This window comes from Typopeltis vanoorti, chromosome 3 (genome assembly GCF_054136105.1).
Source record: "Typopeltis vanoorti isolate ZY-2024b chromosome 3, IOZ_Tvanoo_1.0, whole genome shotgun sequence".
Lineage (NCBI taxonomy): Eukaryota > Metazoa > Arthropoda > Arachnida > Uropygi > Thelyphonidae > Typopeltis > Typopeltis vanoorti.
In genome coordinates, this window is record NC_143551.1 from 134,288,122 (window position 1) to 134,306,516 (window position 18,395).

Sequence of the window (18,395 nt, forward strand, 5' to 3'; positions counted from 1 at the left end):
ACCGACAAGAACCCCTCAGCGGGCCGTGCCGGAGAACACCTTCCCCGGAGACTCAAATTGCTCCCTTAAGGCAAAAACCCTAAGAGAGCGAACTCTCGAAACTCATCAGGGTAACAGCAACAGCCGAACCTCAGTTAAACTTCATTGGTACAGCATTGCCATTCGTTACCCTGGAAGTCCTAAAAAGGACTCTTCGACTCTATCTCTAATATTATACCCTGGAAGTCCTGATTAGTAAGTAAAGGGTAAAATCTCAAAAAATCGGATGATCTCTAGGCCACTCCATAGTGGGCGAAAGACCGTCCATATCTCAGCGTTGGGCTCCCCGACCACTGAGCAGAACCGCTCAAATTCCGAGGAAAATAATTCACCGACAAAGCCCCTCAGCGGGCCGTGCCGGAGAACACCTTCCCCGGAGACTCAAAGTGCTCCCTTAAGGCAAAAACCTTAAGAGAGCGAACTCAAAAACTCATCACCCAGGATAACAGCAACAGCCGAACCTCAGTTAACTTCCTTGGTTCAGCATTGCCATTCGTTACCCTGATTAGTAAGTAAAGGGTAAAATCTCAAAAAATCGGACGATCTCTAGGCCACTCCATAATGGGCGAAAGATCGTCCATGTCTCAGCGTTGGTTCCACTCAGTGTCGGCCGCCCCGTCCTAGCACCCCGACTACTGAGCAGAACCGCTCAAATTCCGAGGAAAATAATTCACCGACAAGAACCCCTCAGCGGGCCGTGCCGGAGAACACCTTCCCCGGAAACTCAATGTGCTCCCTTAAGGCAAAAACCCTAAGGGAGCGAACTCAAAAACTCACACCCAGGATAACAGCAACAGCCGAACCTCAGTTTACTTCCTCGGTTCAGCATTGCTAATTGTTACCCTGATTAGTAAGTAAAGGGTAAAATCTCAAAAAATCGGACGATCTCTAGGCCACTCCATAGTGGGCGAAAGACCGTCCATGTCTCAGCGTTGGTTCCACTCATTGACGGCCGCCCCGTCCAAGCACCCCGACGGGCTCCCCGTTTAAGCAGAACCGCTCAGCGTTGGTTCCACTCAGTGTCGGCCGCCCCATCCTAGCACCCCGATGGGCTCCCCGACTCCTGAGCAGAACCGCTCAAATTCCGAGGAAAATAATTCACCGACAAGAACCCCTCAGCGGGCCGTGCCGGAGAACACCTTCCCCGGAGACTCAAGGTGCTCCCTTAAGGCAAAAACCCTAAGGGAGCGAACTCAAAAACTCACACCCAGGATAACAGCAACAGCCGAACCTCAGTTTACTTCCTCGGTTCAGCATTGCTAATTGTTACCCTGGAAGTCCTAAAAAGGACTCTTCGACTCTATCTCTAATATTATAATTTTAAATTATAATTTTAAAGTTCATTGTTAGAATTAATTAACATTATATACAATATTTAAAGGTGTGTTGTATTTTTTGCAATTATTAGGAAATATTTTAAACTATTTAAAATGTTTAACTTTTTTCTTAAGAAGAATATAATTTACATTATTATTTTTAAACGAAATAAATAAATTATATTTTAAATTGTGTAAAAGAGTCATAATGTCATATATTTGATTCGAACATTATTGTTATATATATGACAAAGAAACATATAGAATCTTTTAACGCCTTTGTGAAGTTATTTGGCATGCAACTAGACTTAGATTTTGTTAGTTAGCGTAATGCAAAGAATTAACGCATGTTTTATAAGACAATCTGCTGTTATCCTTTTAGTGGTACAGACGTCTAATATAACCATCTCCATCAGTTCATTTGATAATAGAACCAACATCAATGGATTTCTTTAACTATTCATCAAACAGGATGCTTAATTATCTTTTAGTACACTGACAGCCCAAAGTAATTTTTTCCTCGCCATCTCGCTTCGAGCAGTAATGTCATAATATCGCCATACGGACGGAAAAGTTTCGCGTTCTGCGTGCTTTTTGGCAAATCTCAGATGTTATATCTGTTTGTCGGTTAACTCAACACTCCATCAAAAAAGGCTACACTACGAGCGGAGACATTGGTTACCTTAGGGTATACAAGACAAAAAGATCCAGACAATGCGAGTTCGCCGGATGTAATGCTAGCTCGAGATGGCCTTAGGATCACTTCCGCCAGAGTAAACCCAACACCGCAAACATATTTATGCGTGCTGAATTCACACCTGTCTCCTCTCTCTCTCTGGTGAATCTATAACAACACTCGATTCTCCAGAGAGAGACATTTGAGGACTTTTTTCGTTCTTCTGTTTTTTTTATCATTTTTTTTTATTTGTTTGTTTGTTTGTTTACGTCTGGTGCATTTTCTTTACGTGTGAAACTTGATAAGTTAGTTTACGCACTTAGAAACGCCAAACGGGCGTTTTGACACCGATTTACTGGCATGTAGGCAGAACTGTAATTCGAGACGCATATTGTGCACAGTGATCGTCGGGAGCAAGAGGTCAACATCCTCGACAGGGAAGGTCACGATAACGTCGTTCATATTCCGAGCGGAATGAGGGGGGGAAAAATAATAATCATTTTTGTTTATTTTATTTTTTTATTTATTTCTTAATTTATTTTATTATTTTTTTTTTTGCTTATTCGAGGCCCTTTATTATTCCCGTGGCGGAGAAGGGAAAAAATATGATCTGTCCGAAGCTTCTCTGCATCTCGTGTGAATGATGGAGCGCTCCGCCTTGCTTAACTCACGGCCACTCAAGAAATCCGAGCCTCAGACTTATCAGAAAGTGCGGCCCACCGAGAATTAATAAATTATAAAGGCAGACATGACTTGATGTGAACCTCGACTTCACCCTGGTGGCCTGAACAATGTTTCTCATCTATCAATGCATCGCATACCACCAGGTGCGCTTTATCGTGCTATCCAACAAAGGAAACGAGAAAAAGACCGAAGCTGGGTCGGCCATTTTAACAAGCAAACTTCAGCTGAGTTACAGTGGAATGTAATAACTGTGGTTTGGCAATATTGTTTGCATTCATTGATACATTAAACTGACATCACGTACACACACAAGTGTAAAATATGATGGATATACACTTCGTCCAAAACTTTTACGAAGAAATACACGACGATTTTACCCAAATGAGAAAATACACTGCTTTTCAGTTTACGCAAGAATAGAAATGATTGGTTACAAATATACAAGTGGAGTTCGCGATTGCATTCTTATATTGTGACGTCACGGATTATCACAATTGAACTTGAGTTTTTTTTTTATATATTTTTCTTTGTGGTGTTTAAAGTTTGTTTTGATTTTTATCATATAACTTCGCGTCTTTTGAAACTGTTTTTGCATAATTTTGCTAAGAAATTCATTTTGATTTAAACCAAAGTTGCAATTCTAGACTAAAGTTTAGTTGAAATCTCAAATATTAAATTTAATGCATTTATATAAAATAATGTAAAAATCAAAATTAAGACTGTCAGCAAAAATTTAGTGAGGATTACAAATACCAAATTTCATCAAAATTTATCCAGTCATAGCGACATTGGAAGTGCAAAATGAATGGAATAGAGGCTTCTGCAATTTGTGATAACTGTTTTCCAATATTCTTTATGTCGTTAAAATTATTGCCATTTGCAACCTTTAAGGGATTACATTCGTATATAAACTTAATAACATGAAAAGTTAACTAACTGAATATTCTGCTAACAGATTGGGAAAAACGACTTGGTTATCATTTCTCGTTTTATGTCGTTATGCATGTGCTGTCTGTTGAATGTTTAAAAAATAATTAAAATGAAAGAAATCCATTTACACTAATAAAAAAGTGTAAAACTCTTTCCATTTTGGGAGAATTAATTTCATTACTTTGTGTGCTACTTTCTTAATGGTAGAATACCCCCATTTGCTATTCTCCATTAGGCCATAAGATAGCATGTGATCAGTCACTGCTACTTAAAAAAAAAAAAAAAAAAAAAAAAAACGTCGCGTTAGAATTATAAGCCACTTCTACTTAAAAACCATCTGCGGTATTAGTGTTTCGGTACCCTTCAACTTTAATGTGCATTAGTCTTAGGATCCATCGCAGTTGTCTTAATGGAATAATGACGCCACTCCTAAAAAATAAAAAATAAAAATCCAATATTTTACAGCAGTGATGAGTAACGTTAACTTATCCCCCACGTAATCATAAAGCAATGTTGGAACGATCCCTAGATTGTCACACAATGCAGAAATGAAGATGGCGTCAAAAAAAAAAAAAAAATTGCAAAATATTGGAAGCTGATGGCGATGACAGTTCTGCTGCCATCATGATGTCATGTGATACGAAACATAACTTATAAAGTTGTAAGTTATATGAAATGAAGTGCATGGATATGCAAAGTTTAGTCAGCTACTTTATCCATATTTTTCGGTTTGATATTTTAAGCGTACATGGAACTCCTATCCGATTAAAACACCGAAGAACCTCGTGCTGACAGTCCGTTAAGGGACCAGCAAATCGTAAATTTCAAATGAAATTGCGGATAAACAAATATTTTATCTCGTTATAATTTTTAATACAAAGTGAGAAATCATGAAATTTATACGAAATATATAAAGAAGAAACTTTTTTTTTCTTCTTTGAATAGTCTAATAATAAAGTTAAATTACCATTTAAGTATGTGAATCAATCTTTCTCTTTCCTTCGCTTTTTCTGAACATTGATTCACAATCTTTGTAAACCTTTCAACGACGTCGTGCAAACCTACTAAAGGGACGGATAGGGGGAGGGGGCTCTTGTTCTTTAGAGCTGCACAGACTTGCGCATTATGCTTAACGATTAATGCTCTCCTGATTAGGTCTGATCTGCTAATTAAGAAATTTAATTGCACGAAAATAAGATGGATTTCGACGAAGTCCCCCCCCCCGTTGAAAAACTTGTGTTCAAATCACGTCTGAAATGCGAAAAAATTCTATCAGGGCTTTTCTATCTTCATGTGAGTATGCAGGTGGCAGGGTTTCCTCCCGGAGATTAAGTACTTTATCCCAAAAATTATGGTTACAAAAGACAAGCATACTTGGCAGCTCTTTGGCCTTAAGCGCCACTTAGGTACTGCACATCGTTGCCGCTATTAGACGGATTTTAAGTGATGCTTAGTTTTATTTTAGTTCGGTTTTATTCTGCTATCAATTAAGAAAATCCAATTAGATCTAAATATTCTTTTACTGAATACATATCTCATTAATATTAACAGATTTAAAGATGACATTCTCTTCACTTCTCCTTCTTTTCTTGCTCTTCATCGTCATCATCCCATCATCCCACTTGATGCAATATGCAAACACGATCTTTTAGAATATCTGCAAATATTCATTAAATATTAAATGTCCAATGTCAAGAAAGAGGAAATTGAAGTTGTCTTTTTTGATCATAAACATGCCATATCGGTAACTACTTCAACATCCTCAAGGAGAGATTCTCTCTCTCTCTTTTCCATTTAGGATGATTCCTCCAAAACTTTAAGAATTTTATCTTCTGTTCAACCCGATAGCAATTAGGAATGCTACTAATCATTCATTAATTCTCCTCCGCTCTCTCAGCATATATACTGATTTCCGTTGTGTGATTCTATAGATATTTTCATGGACATTATTAAAATATGTCCATTATTATTTGAACATTATTAATATATATTATTAAAATTTCTTTAAAATATGGAAAAGTTACGCGGAAATAGATCACAAATCATTTTCGATTTAACTTTGAGGTCATCATGCTAACTGTCCATTCGTCTTAGCCTACCCTGTGTCCTGCTGAATAATCTTTCCCATTAGTAATATCTAGTAACTATAGTCCATAGTGACAATCTGCAATTTAACTTTGGGTTGTATTGTTGTAAACAATAATGAAAAACGAAAATCAGTAGTGACTGTTAGACATCTATCACATTTGAGTAATTATCTCGGTTCTTTTTTTTGTTGTTACATCATTTCTAATTCACAGTAAAACTAGCCTTGTATTCCAATTTAATAAGAAGTCTAAAAAGACCATCACGTAATAGTTTTTATTATTATTTTGTTTTCAATTCCTTGTGTTTGATTGTCGTGTTTGTAGACAGAGTTAGATAGATAGAGATAAATAGATGTTTAATGTATAAACCAATGTGTATGTTGTCATGATTAACACGATTCTTTTTGGCAAGGAATATTTCGTTGATGTAATCCCCCAAGCAAGAATGATATCACAACCGAAATCTTCCATTGAAATAGTATTAATAAATTCATTTTTAAGGATTCTTTTAGATGATTTTAAGTCAATTAGTTTTCTGAAACATCTAAGGTTTACACAGAGCCAAATAAAGGCGGAGCCAAACCAATTACAGTAGGGTATAAGAGATTATAATTATTATAGTATTGCCTCGGTACTTATGTGACATCTAAGCAGGTGGCCCCTAAGGTGATTCAGTGGCTGATTGATCAGTCATGGACTGTTCCCATGTATGCTAGCAATTTGTAGGGTTTCTCCTACGAACGAGACATCATTAATTTCAATCATGGTGACATAAAATATGGCAGATAAAAGGGAATGGCTACAAAGTCCGTACGTGTAGCTAGCTTTGGTGAGGACTCAGAAGCCATCCGATTGTAAGATAAGAGAGAAAAGACGTGGCAGTTATGGACACGCCTTTACAAGTAAGTATCTTTCGATGATTTGGAGCATTACTTATGACAGCCCAATTTTATAACAATTAATGTTGTCTTCCGTTTCATCAGCTGTTAGAAGGCGATTAATATTATTTCTTTATGAACCAATTGTGTTAAGAATCCTCTAGATACGTCTTAAGATATGTCTCTAACGTGAGCGATGATCACTTTATTGATGCGAGTAGCCCTGTGTTCTAATCTGGTGATATGCTCCTTTTTTTTTTCAACAATGAATTCTTGTAACAATGAATTTTGGGTTGCAGTATAACAATGGTATTTGACAACACGATTATAATATGCTTTTGCATTTGTGTACAGCAAAACTTCTTTTTGTGTCTTGTACGGTATCATTATCAATACAATGTAAGCCTCTTTTCGTTAGGATTACTAATTTTATTTGTTTCATCATTTTATTTAAAGTAAATTTCAAAACGGAACTTTCGTAATTTAGCGTAGTGGTGTTTAAGGTTAATATTTTATTTAAATGCAAAATATTTAAAAACAATAATGATGTTAAATTACATGATATATCGAGATTGTGATAAGTCTTATAATGAAACGATGTTTCTTATACTAATATCGCACAGACATTTGAGAATATCTTTTAAAATTCTGATTGTGACTTTAAGAGCATCAAAGACAAATATGCTAATGAAAGCTCATTATTTTTCTTAGAGGGCATGAAGATTTACTCTGATCTTAGCTGAACTTTCTCCTTATATGTCAGCATTGAATTGAGCTAGGATAGCATCACAGAATGGACGATCGTTGTGTATTGCTTGAAACCTTTGATGGTTACAGCTACCTTCCTTATCAATATAAACTATGGAACTTTTAAAATAGATCGATATAACTTGTAGTTTATAACTCACTGTTAAAAACACGAAAAAGATGTGCTTTTAACAGCGAGTTATAATTTATTGCGAGAGGGCCGCTCCATCCACCAAATTTTTGTGTGCGAACATTATTAAGAATGTTAAAATATCATAAGACCATACACAAAGAATACTGGGTCGATTTTGTGTGTATTTTGGAAGAAAAATTGAGTTTATACGAAGGTTTTAAACCTTCGTATGAAATCTTAATTCAACTTCAATTTAAAATACAACTATGATGATATTTTCTCAGATCATAGACACGATTCGATCTCCCAGGTTTTATCAACCAAATATAGTGTGGTGGTATCCTTTTGTGATGCGGAGTCATTGAAAGATTATAAATGAATAAATAATTGTACAGATGGGAATGGAGACCGTGAAAAAATTTTCAATTTAGTACAGTTGGAGTATTGATATTTGAGTATCTATGTAACTGGAGAGAACTAGATAGAGTTTATTTATTTTTATTTTTTAATCTCGGGAGATTTGCTAACAAATGTAGGCGTATATTAGGTCCCATATCATCAAAACACAAGCTCTGTGAACTCTTCTGTTTAAAAAAATAAACCTTGAGTGTAAGACTGTCGTGAATTCTGATATATTGACGTTTTAATTATAAAAGCAGAATAATGTCTGAAGAATGCATTAGTTAAGCGCATTTTATATGAAAGCCAAGCACCATTATATTTCTTTTCATCTAGACATAGACGGCCTAATTAAATTCTTTGAAATAACAGCACTCGAATTGAATTAACAAATAAACATAAACGAATACATTAGATAGCAAGCTTCAACCTGGAGACAGAGAGAGAGAGAGAGAGAGAAGATAAATTCTAAGTCAAAGATTTTTTTTTCCATTAGAGTGTCTATTACCGCTGTATAAGAAAAAGTGACACCAGGTGTCGCTTTCTGTTTTGAAACTATCTCGATTTTTATCATTTAATATGAAACTTAAACCGTATTCAGAAACAGAATATTATCTTAGCTTTAATAATAATAATAATAAAAGTAGTCAGAAACTTCGTATACAGACAGCGAAAAAAAAAAAAAAAAGAAGTGCATCCTGCAAATTTGCCAGCCCGAAAGACATAAAAGACCGAAGTTAACTCATACATTATTAAGAATGTTAAAATATCATAAAGCTTTCCTATTATGACCAAAGCTGCACCGCAGAGAACCTTAAAAGGGCCACCTTTTGGAAAATGGGTATGGAAGTTTATGTACTTGAACAACGGCAAGAGATGACCTCCTAATTCCAACTCAGGTACTGCTTTACGTTGCTCAGCAACGGCTTACATTATAATGGCGATGTTCTATTAAGCATTTTTAATGGAAGGAAGAGAAGAAAATGTGTTTTTAATGTTTCTTTACTTTTTTGATATGGGCGAGTTTAATTTTCTGTTAGAATGGATACTTTGCGGGGATATTACTTTCTCTCTCTCTCTCTCTCTCTCTTGGAAAAGAACGAATAGGTATTTTTTTTTGTGTGTGTGTGTGTGTGTGTGTGTGTGTGTGTGTGTGTGTGTGTGTGTGTGTGTGTGTGTGTGAGGGGGGGAGTTCAAGTGATTATTTTAGGACTAATTAAAATACTTAGCTGGTAATTGAAGAACTTGTGATGTGAGTTTTCATGTCTGCTTACATTCGGTCCGCCACCGTAGCACACTACGGTTGCGGACTATAGTTGAAACTCCGGTTGTACTTTGTTCCTTCATAATTGCAAATACTAGCATTCTTAACTTGAAATTACAAACTTCAACTGGATTCTTTATTGTTAAAGCACATCAACACAATATTAAAACAATAAACGAAAGTAATTAAATTTAATTTTGGTATCGGTAACTATCTCAGTCACCGATTTTCATTTTATTTATGAAGAAATAGAGTATTTCTCTCTATCCCAAATCCAATGCACTGCGCAAGTCCTCTTGGGATGTGATAGAACTAATTGTTGGAATAATAGGCGTATTGTTGATCTTTGTTTCTCTGCCAAGCTCTTTGTTGTGATATGGATATAAACTCATTGTTAGAAATGTAATTGTTAAACAGCCAAAAACAAATTGTTACAGTAACTTTTTCTCTCTTTAACAGGTATATCAACTGGCTGGTATGATATTATCAAGAACTGATCATCTTTTTCTGACGAGCATTTAAGAAGATATCAACGTAAGTTTTGAATTTAATATTAATATTATTGTTTGATATTCGAGATGCACGTCATCCGCTAAAGAAATTGCTTAGAAATGCTGAATCAAAATTGTTTGTCAGAATAAAAATAATTATGATTTTGTTAATGTATACATTACTATAACACCGAAATGGTTGTTTCGCGCCAAGTCAAGAACTTCTTAATCTGAAGCAAACTTTCTTGAATTTTTTTCATCGTATTATGTAAACTATCAGCACCTTAGGCCATATTTCGAGTTCTGTGACTGTCTCATACTCCCGGTATCCATAATCAGGATTTATCCTCTTTCAAAAATTCATCGCATTTAAATATGCTCTAAACTATTCAGCCTTCCTCTTTTTTTAAAGCTGTCACTTTTATTCACATGTAAATCTACTGCATTCATCCGACCGTAACGGTTTGCAGATGGATCTTTCCCCTCGCACCAGCTGCAAGGAGAGCCCTCAAAGCCCATCGGTCAACTGTTGCTTATACGATATTGAACTCAGGATTTGGATTCGGTAGGATTACGAATCTTTTCTTCCCTTTTACAATATCCGCTTTGGGATGGAAAGAAAAGAAGAACGATCCACTCACTTACTTAAAGATTTCTTCTATTCCTGCTGTCATAATCTTCTCTATAGTGCGTAACATTTCTTTATCCACGTGATTCGCTACTTGTGACAACTTGAACACAAAGAGCAGTATCAGAATTTACTTCTGTCAGCTGTCTATCAATACATTATTATCGGAATTCTGTTGTGTTAAAGCTATGAGCAGGATCGAACAATTCACTGATATTGTCATATTATCGCCATCTGGTAGAGAACTACCTTAGAAGTGGGTTCAGAATTTTTTTTAATTTTATTTTTTATTTTTTTGGCGATAACGGAAAAGAAATCTGAATCCACTTTAAAAAAAATCTTGTTATTGCTAACACTTGGGATTACGTAAACGGTTATCATAAACAGAATTCAATTCTTAGGATTACCACAAACCTTTTACGCTCTTTATGTTAAATGTGTAAAAACTGTAAGAGAGGGAAAGTGAAAGCAAACAATCTCAGGTGACCATCTCGATCTGTAACTAACTTGGAACTGAACAAATAGCGCTTTAGAAAAAATTAACGAAACCGCAAAATTGAAAATAAATTTCTCAGTTTAGTTAGCCATTTAAGAATTTTTTTTTTTTTTTTTCATTATGAATAATTTCCGAGTAAACAATCTGCTCTTTACACCAGAGGCCAATAATAACGCGTACTTGGCTTCTCAGCTGACCTAAATACAGAATCTCCCTACTACTGAGATGTTCATTCTTCTTTTTCTTCCCTGGTCCACAAAGGACCGTAGAGTAGACATTAAGAAATATTTCCCATAGAAAGCTTCAACTCAGTGCTTAATGGACATTTTGCTTAAGGTTTGTTTTTCTAAATTCTCGGATAGCTGATACGTTAGTGGGGTGCTTTGTGTACAAATGTACAGACGCTTACAATTCTGACGTTTATAAGTATTTCTAATCTTTCCTTAAAATATATTCTTGTGAAGGCTGCAGGATTTAAATAATACTCCCGAATTTATGTACCAAACATCATTATATACGACAGAGATTTTCAGTGAAATGAACGGACATACTTAAGAAGTTTCGGTGAATCGAACATTTCTCAAGAATGAAACGAATCTTTACATAGAAATCCCTACAGCGAACTCTGGTGGTGATGGAGTTAGTCAGGCATCCTCTCTGTTGATTTGTATTCAAAGCACTGATTTTTGCACTTTCTGGTTAATTCTTTCTCTCCTCGGCACTACTGTGAAGCCGCTCTTTCTTGTTCAACACCACTGCATACTGTAGTACGGTTGCTGGATCTCTGGTTAATAGAAACTCTCCCTATTCCTCCCCCTTTCCCCCGAGTTACGGTGTAAACGAATGGGACGAGTTCCAGCATCGTGACTGCTCATCGTCGCCGACTTTACACACGAACATGAGCTAAATACACAAATTGGCGGACACATCCCAAAGGGTTAAAACTCCATTTGAACTTATTCTCAATTCAAAAGAAAGTCAAATGGAGAGTGCTTCCCTAATAAAACAACGGGGAAAGGGATTAATTCGAAATACCCCCCCCCTCTGTCACTTCCGTCAAGATCAAAGATGTATTTTCAGATCGCTCCCCGTGTCATTCACCCCTCAAAAAACATATTTCCTTTCTCCCTTATTTGTAATATATTTAAAACTTCCGTACTCCCCTAGCGACTGGGCAATTCTAACGTTCACACCCTCTCCGTTAGCAGTCGTTAATTATGCGCGTGAAGTGTGTACATCCCTTTTGTTTTGTGCTGCAAATGTTCCCAGGTGTCCAGAAGATGAAAAACAACGACGAGCTAATATTCACCCAGTTGAGCCATTAGGTAGATGCCTACCGTGGCCCCCTCTGCGGGCCGCTATTAATCCATCGTATCTCCTCCTTCGTAATATGGGTCCTGCCTCCGCCAAACCTCACTATGATTGAAATACTCCGTGCCCTTGAGCCGCTCGACTTTTTCATAATTCTTCACGTCTTTGCCAAGGCACGTCCCTGCTATCACGCTCATCCCAAAAAAAAGGGCCCGGAGACAACCAGCATGCCGATACACGGCGGACTGGCTTCTTCTGACCGGCCCCACTTCTACCCTGTAATTTAGATGAGTGACGGTTTGCTCCCTTCCCTTTCCTCCCCCTTTCCTCTTGACCATCCCACGTGGGGTAATTTGTGGCCGAGTACAGCTTGCTGATGGATTATCGTGTCTGGCGGCCGGGTCGCCCGTCTCACCGCCCTGAACTACGGCTGCGATGTTGCTCTAGAGATACCTTGCCTCGTGGACAGTGGAACCCACCTTTGGGATTTTTGGTGACGGAACCGTGCAGACTCGGTCGGAGGGTTAACTGGCGGCGCAGCTGAATAATTAAAGTCTCCGATCATCAGCTCGCTCCGTACTGGGAATTTCTGTCGAGGTAAGTCTTCGGGGTTTTGTTTTTGTTTGATGTTTTTTTCTTTCTTTTTTGTTGCTGTTCAAATACGGAGACAGCGAACGCGTGCAGCAATCTTAGAATTCTTTTAATAGAAGAAACTTCGCAGTGAGGATGGTTTTATCTAAGAAAACGTAACAAAGTTTAATAACAGTGTATCTACTCTCTCTCTCTCTCTCTCTCTTTCGTTCTCTTTTGCATTACATATTTTCATTTTTTCCTTCTTTATGCAATCCGTCTACTTTTTCACGCCTTTTCCTTTTTTTGCTCTATCTCTCTTCTTTTTTTTTCTCTCTCTTTCTATTTTCCTTCTCTTTCTCTCTCTCTCACTCACTCTATTTTCTATCCATTCCTCTCCATCTCTTTCTCTCTTTCCGTGTATATATATATGTATATATGTATATATATATATATATATATATATATATATATATATATATATATATATATATATATATATATATATCTTTAGCTATATATTTTTTTCTCTATTTTATCTATCTTTCTATCTCTTCATGGTATCTCTCTTTCTATTATCCTGCAGCATTTCTCCCTTTCATTCTCTTCATTTCATCTCCAATCTTTTTTCTCAGTCTCTTTAATCTGAATTTCTCTCTCTCCCTCTCTCTCTCTCTCTCTCTCTCTCTCTCATTGTTCGTTAGAAGTCTGAGAATATTACAGACATAATCTTTCCCCTCTCTCTGTTTTTTTCTTTCTCTCCATCTCTTTCTCTCTCTTTCTATTTTTTTTCATCTCTTTCTTTCTAGTTTTCTCCATCTCTTTTTTCTCTTTCTCTTTCTATTTTTATCATCTCTTTCTTTCTAGTTTTCTCCATATCTTTTTTCTCTTTCTCTTTGTTTTTTATTCCTCTCCATCTCTTTCCCTCTCTTTCTATTTTCTATTTCTTCCTCCTCATCTCTTTCTCTCTCTATATATATTTTTTATCTATTTCTTCCTCTCCCTCTCTTTATTTTTCTTCCTCTTCATCTCTCTCTCTCTCTTTTTTATTTCTTTCTCTCTCTCTATTTTCTATTCTTTCATTTCCTTTCTTTCTCTCCTTCTCTCTCTCTCTCTTTCTTTCTCTCTCTCTCTCTCTCTCTTTCTCTCTCTGTTTTTATTCTTTCATTTCCTTTCTTTCTCTCCTTCTCTCTCTCTCTCTTTCTTTCTCTCTCTCTCTCTCTCTCTCTCTTTCTCTGTTTTTATTCTTTCATTTCCTTTCTTTCTCTCTCCTCTCTCTCTCTCTCTCTTTCTTTCTCTCTCTCTAGCTATATATTTTTCTTCTATATTTTATCTATCTCTCCATGGTATTTCTCTTTCCATTATCCTTCAGCATTTCTCTCTACCTCCTTTTCATTCTCTTCATCTCATCTCGATCCAGTTTACTCAGTCTCTTCAATCTGCTGAATCTCTTTCCCTCTTTCTCTCTCTTCTCTAGTTCCGCGTTCTCCCCGTCCATTCGTCTTTCATATTTCTCTGTTCTCATTCTTCGTCCCTTTATCCCCGTCATTATATCCATACTCTTCCATCACTGATCACCCATAATTCATTTTTTTCTTTGTCTCTTACCTACCATCTAAAGAGATCCCCAATTTTCTCGGGTTTGTTAACAATTTTAATAGTTTTTTTATTACCAAGTCGTACTTCTGACAGCACTAAACAGATATAAAAGCGAGTCCAATTTCACATTTTCCCCTAAACTGAAACAGCAGTTAATCTGTGGAAATAGTGCACACATAAAACAAAGACCTTACACGCGGACATCATAATGAACAGAAAACTTAAATAGTGCCACAATATATAAAAGTAAACAGTTACCATTGAAATGATTAATGTACTTAGTGAGCGTATGAAAATAAAAATAGCGATATTAAAATATATTTACATAAGATTTTAATTAATGCAAATCTCCTTATACAGTAATTGTCCATGAATTATTTTAGAAACCTTTGTAAACTTTTTTTTTGTCATTCTTGGAACTATTTGCAGTTCATCCTTTCTTGCATGTTTTCTATTTATTTCCGACTTGAAAAGTCTCCTTGAAACAAAACCAAAATGAAATTCTTTATTTTATTTTTTAGAATTATCTGCTTAACCAGGATTACGCGTTAAGTCTGTTTAATCGTTTGTTTACATTTGAGAAACATCTGGGATTTTTCCTTCATACAACTTAAGTTTCACGGGTTTTTTTTTTTTTTTTCTTTTCTTTTCGTGGTCAGGTCGCTCATTTGTTATAGGAATAAAATGGCTTTCAGTAACCTTTTTCACTTTGTTGCATCAACTTAATCTGAAGAACATCTCTCTCTCTCTCTCTCTTTCCCTCATTCTTAAATCTATCACGAATGAATAAATGCTTACACATCTCTAACTTATTTTTAGAAAGAAGGTGGGGAAGAAAACCAAATGAATTAACCATGCAATAAACACTTTCACTGGGGAATAAAAAAAAACATGGCCTTTTAAACCAGAATACAGAGAATGTTAAAATAAACGTTCATTTTATTTCGAATAAATTGCAATAAATAGGTTGACAGAGCTTTATATAATAGCATTGATCGTTTATGTAATTAAAATGTGTTATTAATTCTTTTATGTTGTCCAGCTCAGTGCAATAAAAATGAATAAACTACAGTTTTAGAAATGCAAATCGAGAGAGAGAGAGAGAGAGTGTGTGTGTGTGTGTGTGTGTGTGTGTGTGTGTGTGTGTCAGCTGTACAATCCTCATCAGATGTATATTTAAGTCCTCTTATTTCCTTTTTCTCTGTATACAATAAAATAATTTCATTTTGTCGATTAGGATGTGACGTTACGTTGTCATGGCAACAGTAATCCACGCATATTTCTGCTATCGTCCAAAACATACCGTTTACTAACTCATATTCCTTTCTCTACAGTTGTTTGCTAAGTTTAACTCTTCGCTTCATACAATCATATTTTATCTAGACGGACAGATGTCCTTTGGTTGGAAATACAAGAGGTAGAACTGTTTTCGACCGAAGCTGAGTCAACCAGTCTTGGTCAGTGGGTTAAAGTTTCTTCTGGAACTGGTATTTTCTCTAACGAAACAGAAAATGCAAGGGACAGACATACACTCACCTCATTGCATCGGCATTTATCCTTACGTTGCTCCAACTTAAGCGTACAACAAACATTGGATTTCTCTTTCTAATCCCTGAAGAAGCAAGAGACGAAACATGATAAACCCGAATGAGATAAACGTTCTCCCTTTTGAGGATTGTAGATAGCTTAACCCACTCATTTTCGGAAACTTGTTTGCATTATCACATGGTCTTCCGGTCTGATTCATTGTTCTTAGGGCATATTAGCTACGTTGTAATAATGAATGAATCTAACTTTTTAGTCAAATGTAATTAATTAATGTAAGGAGAGAAGAGTCAAAGAGCTTAAATATACCGACAAAGTGCTCTTTTAATTCTATAAGATTATTTTTCCCTTATACTCACAGGAAAAAATAAATATAAAGGAAAAACATTACATAACCTACAAACTCCCTGGTTAAATATCATGCATTATCATTATTGTTGTTATCATCAATAAAATCGTTATTATGATGTACACGCGCTAAAAAATAGACGGAAAAATGATGTTAGCAGTTATGTATATGGACCAACAAATTTTATCTTTGCTGTTTTTTTGTTAGTTTGTTTACTGCTCAACTAGTTTGGCCAGCTGCATATATATATATATATATATACACACACACTTTGATTTACTGAGGAAGAAACAACTGTTTGAATTACGCTATAAATCCCACGTATGATTAATGTCGATAAACCATTAATCTAGTGGCCAGGCTTGTATTTAATCTATCACCGTGTGTTAAGTAATAAATATGTCTTTAAAATGTGCTTAAGAAATGCCCATTAATTGGAGGTGGGGGATTGTCATTGATTAATGCGCTACAGTTCTCGCTTTATAGACATTGTACGTTCTCTACCTTTTAGTAGTAAAACACGATATTTTTTTTCTGCTTCTATCGCTGGCTAAAATCTAGCCTGCTGTCTCCGAAATGACTGCCTATTACTCATGCCACGACTCTTGATACTTACCGCTTCCTAACCTTTCGGGAAATCTCTCTCTCTCTCTTCCATTTTCTCTTTTCCTCTCATAAGGGTGCAACAGGAAAAAGAGGTCATCCGAACAGGTCAAGCTCCCGGAGGGTGTCCTATGTTCAGCGGAGATTATTCTTTCGCGTGTTACAGGGTTCTACCAGTTTTTCTCCGGCCACTAGCTGCACGTGCACATCTGACAATCCCTGCGCGCACCTCAAGCTCCCAGCAGTTGGCCGATCTTTATGAGGATTTAGAAGATATAAAGTTTTTAGTATTAAGACACGCTGACAGTTGCAGAAAGAAAGAAAAACAACGAATAAGGAAGGGAAAAAAAAAACAACTAAAGAAAGCTTTAGAAATATTTTACAGAGAAACGTCCGGATAACGTTCATCGTTTTGGGAGATTGCATTGTGCTCTACACCTGTCTGAATACGTGAAATGCATCTCAGTGGGATGTTGAACACTTTTAGAAGTAGTGACATTCATCGAAGGAGTGGAAAAGGACGTCATATTAAAAACAGACTTTAGAATAGCTGTTGTGAACTAATTATAACTAGAAGATTTTAATCCCTCCCAGTGTAAGGCAATAGTAATGGTAGGAAAATAATTCGTGTCTTTTATCAAGTATAAAACGGATAAAATGGGTCAAAAGTCACAAAAATATCCTTTACGCTGCTTTAGAAAGATTTTGTAACATACAAGCAAGTGTACAGGTTTGTTGGCGCAAGTGGAAAAATGATACCTTGAATAGTTCTCCCCTCCCCTAAGAACAAAGCGTGTGATATATATCAGAGCTCATTAACAGTTTGATGTGTTTAATCGAGTAAATGATAAACTGAAAAGTGAGAACAGAATAAACAAGAGAGATAACGAGAACAGCTAATTCAATGAATAGAAAAAAGGCTCATTCCAAAGTTATGCTTTGAAGTGGGAGAGGATGAAATGTTTGAGACATTAAGTTAGCATTTTCTAATAGAGAAAAATAATGCTAATATCATGGGAGAATTTACCTTTAGATGCGTTCATCCCCACCATGTTGCTATAGTAACTGCAGTATAATGTGTGAGTTTAATCTTGATTCGTCATATATTTTATAATTTTTTTTACACTGTCTGATAAGCAATGACACCCTCCGTAGCTCAGTCGGTACAGACGAAGCCCTTTGGTCGGAAAGACCTGGGTTCGATTCCTGTCAGCGAAGTGAGGAACCTTTATTTCGTCACTTTCGACTAAAGGTGAGTTAGCCGGTCTCATACGGAGGAGGTGGGGGGAGGTTCGTCCCCCAGAACAGGCAAACCGGCCCCGTGAATTCACATGGATTACAGTCATGAATACGTCCCAGCCATATGCCGGTCCCGAGCCCGGATAAAACTGGGGGGGGGGGAGCAATGGTGAACTACTTTGTAAACATCTCACCAGAAATACTTCGTGGGCAATGCCTACAAAGTCACCTACGGTCGGAAACGACTGAAAGGGAAAATTAGTAGGTAGTAAAGCGATGTGGGTTTATAGACTGCGCTTAGTGTGCGATGAAACTGAAAGATCTCGAGAACTACAACGTGAATATCGATGAAGATACAGAAAACGAAATAGATATTTTTTATAAAATTGCTTGCCGTCATTTGTATCCTTA

General features: G+C 36.4%; 1 protein-coding gene across 3 annotated transcripts in view; it reads left to right on the forward strand.

The window, feature by feature from the left end:
- Positions 1-18,395, forward strand: part of LOC150108580 (latrophilin Cirl-like) — a 780,008-nt gene that overhangs the window by 349,336 nt on the left and 412,277 nt on the right. For all 3 annotated transcript variants that reach the window (XM_090416024.1, XM_090416028.1, XM_090416025.1), the window contains one exon: positions 9,613-9,687. The gene's annotated coding sequence lies outside the window, so the exon portion shown is untranslated. The remainder of the gene's footprint in view (positions 1-9,612; positions 9,688-18,395) is intronic.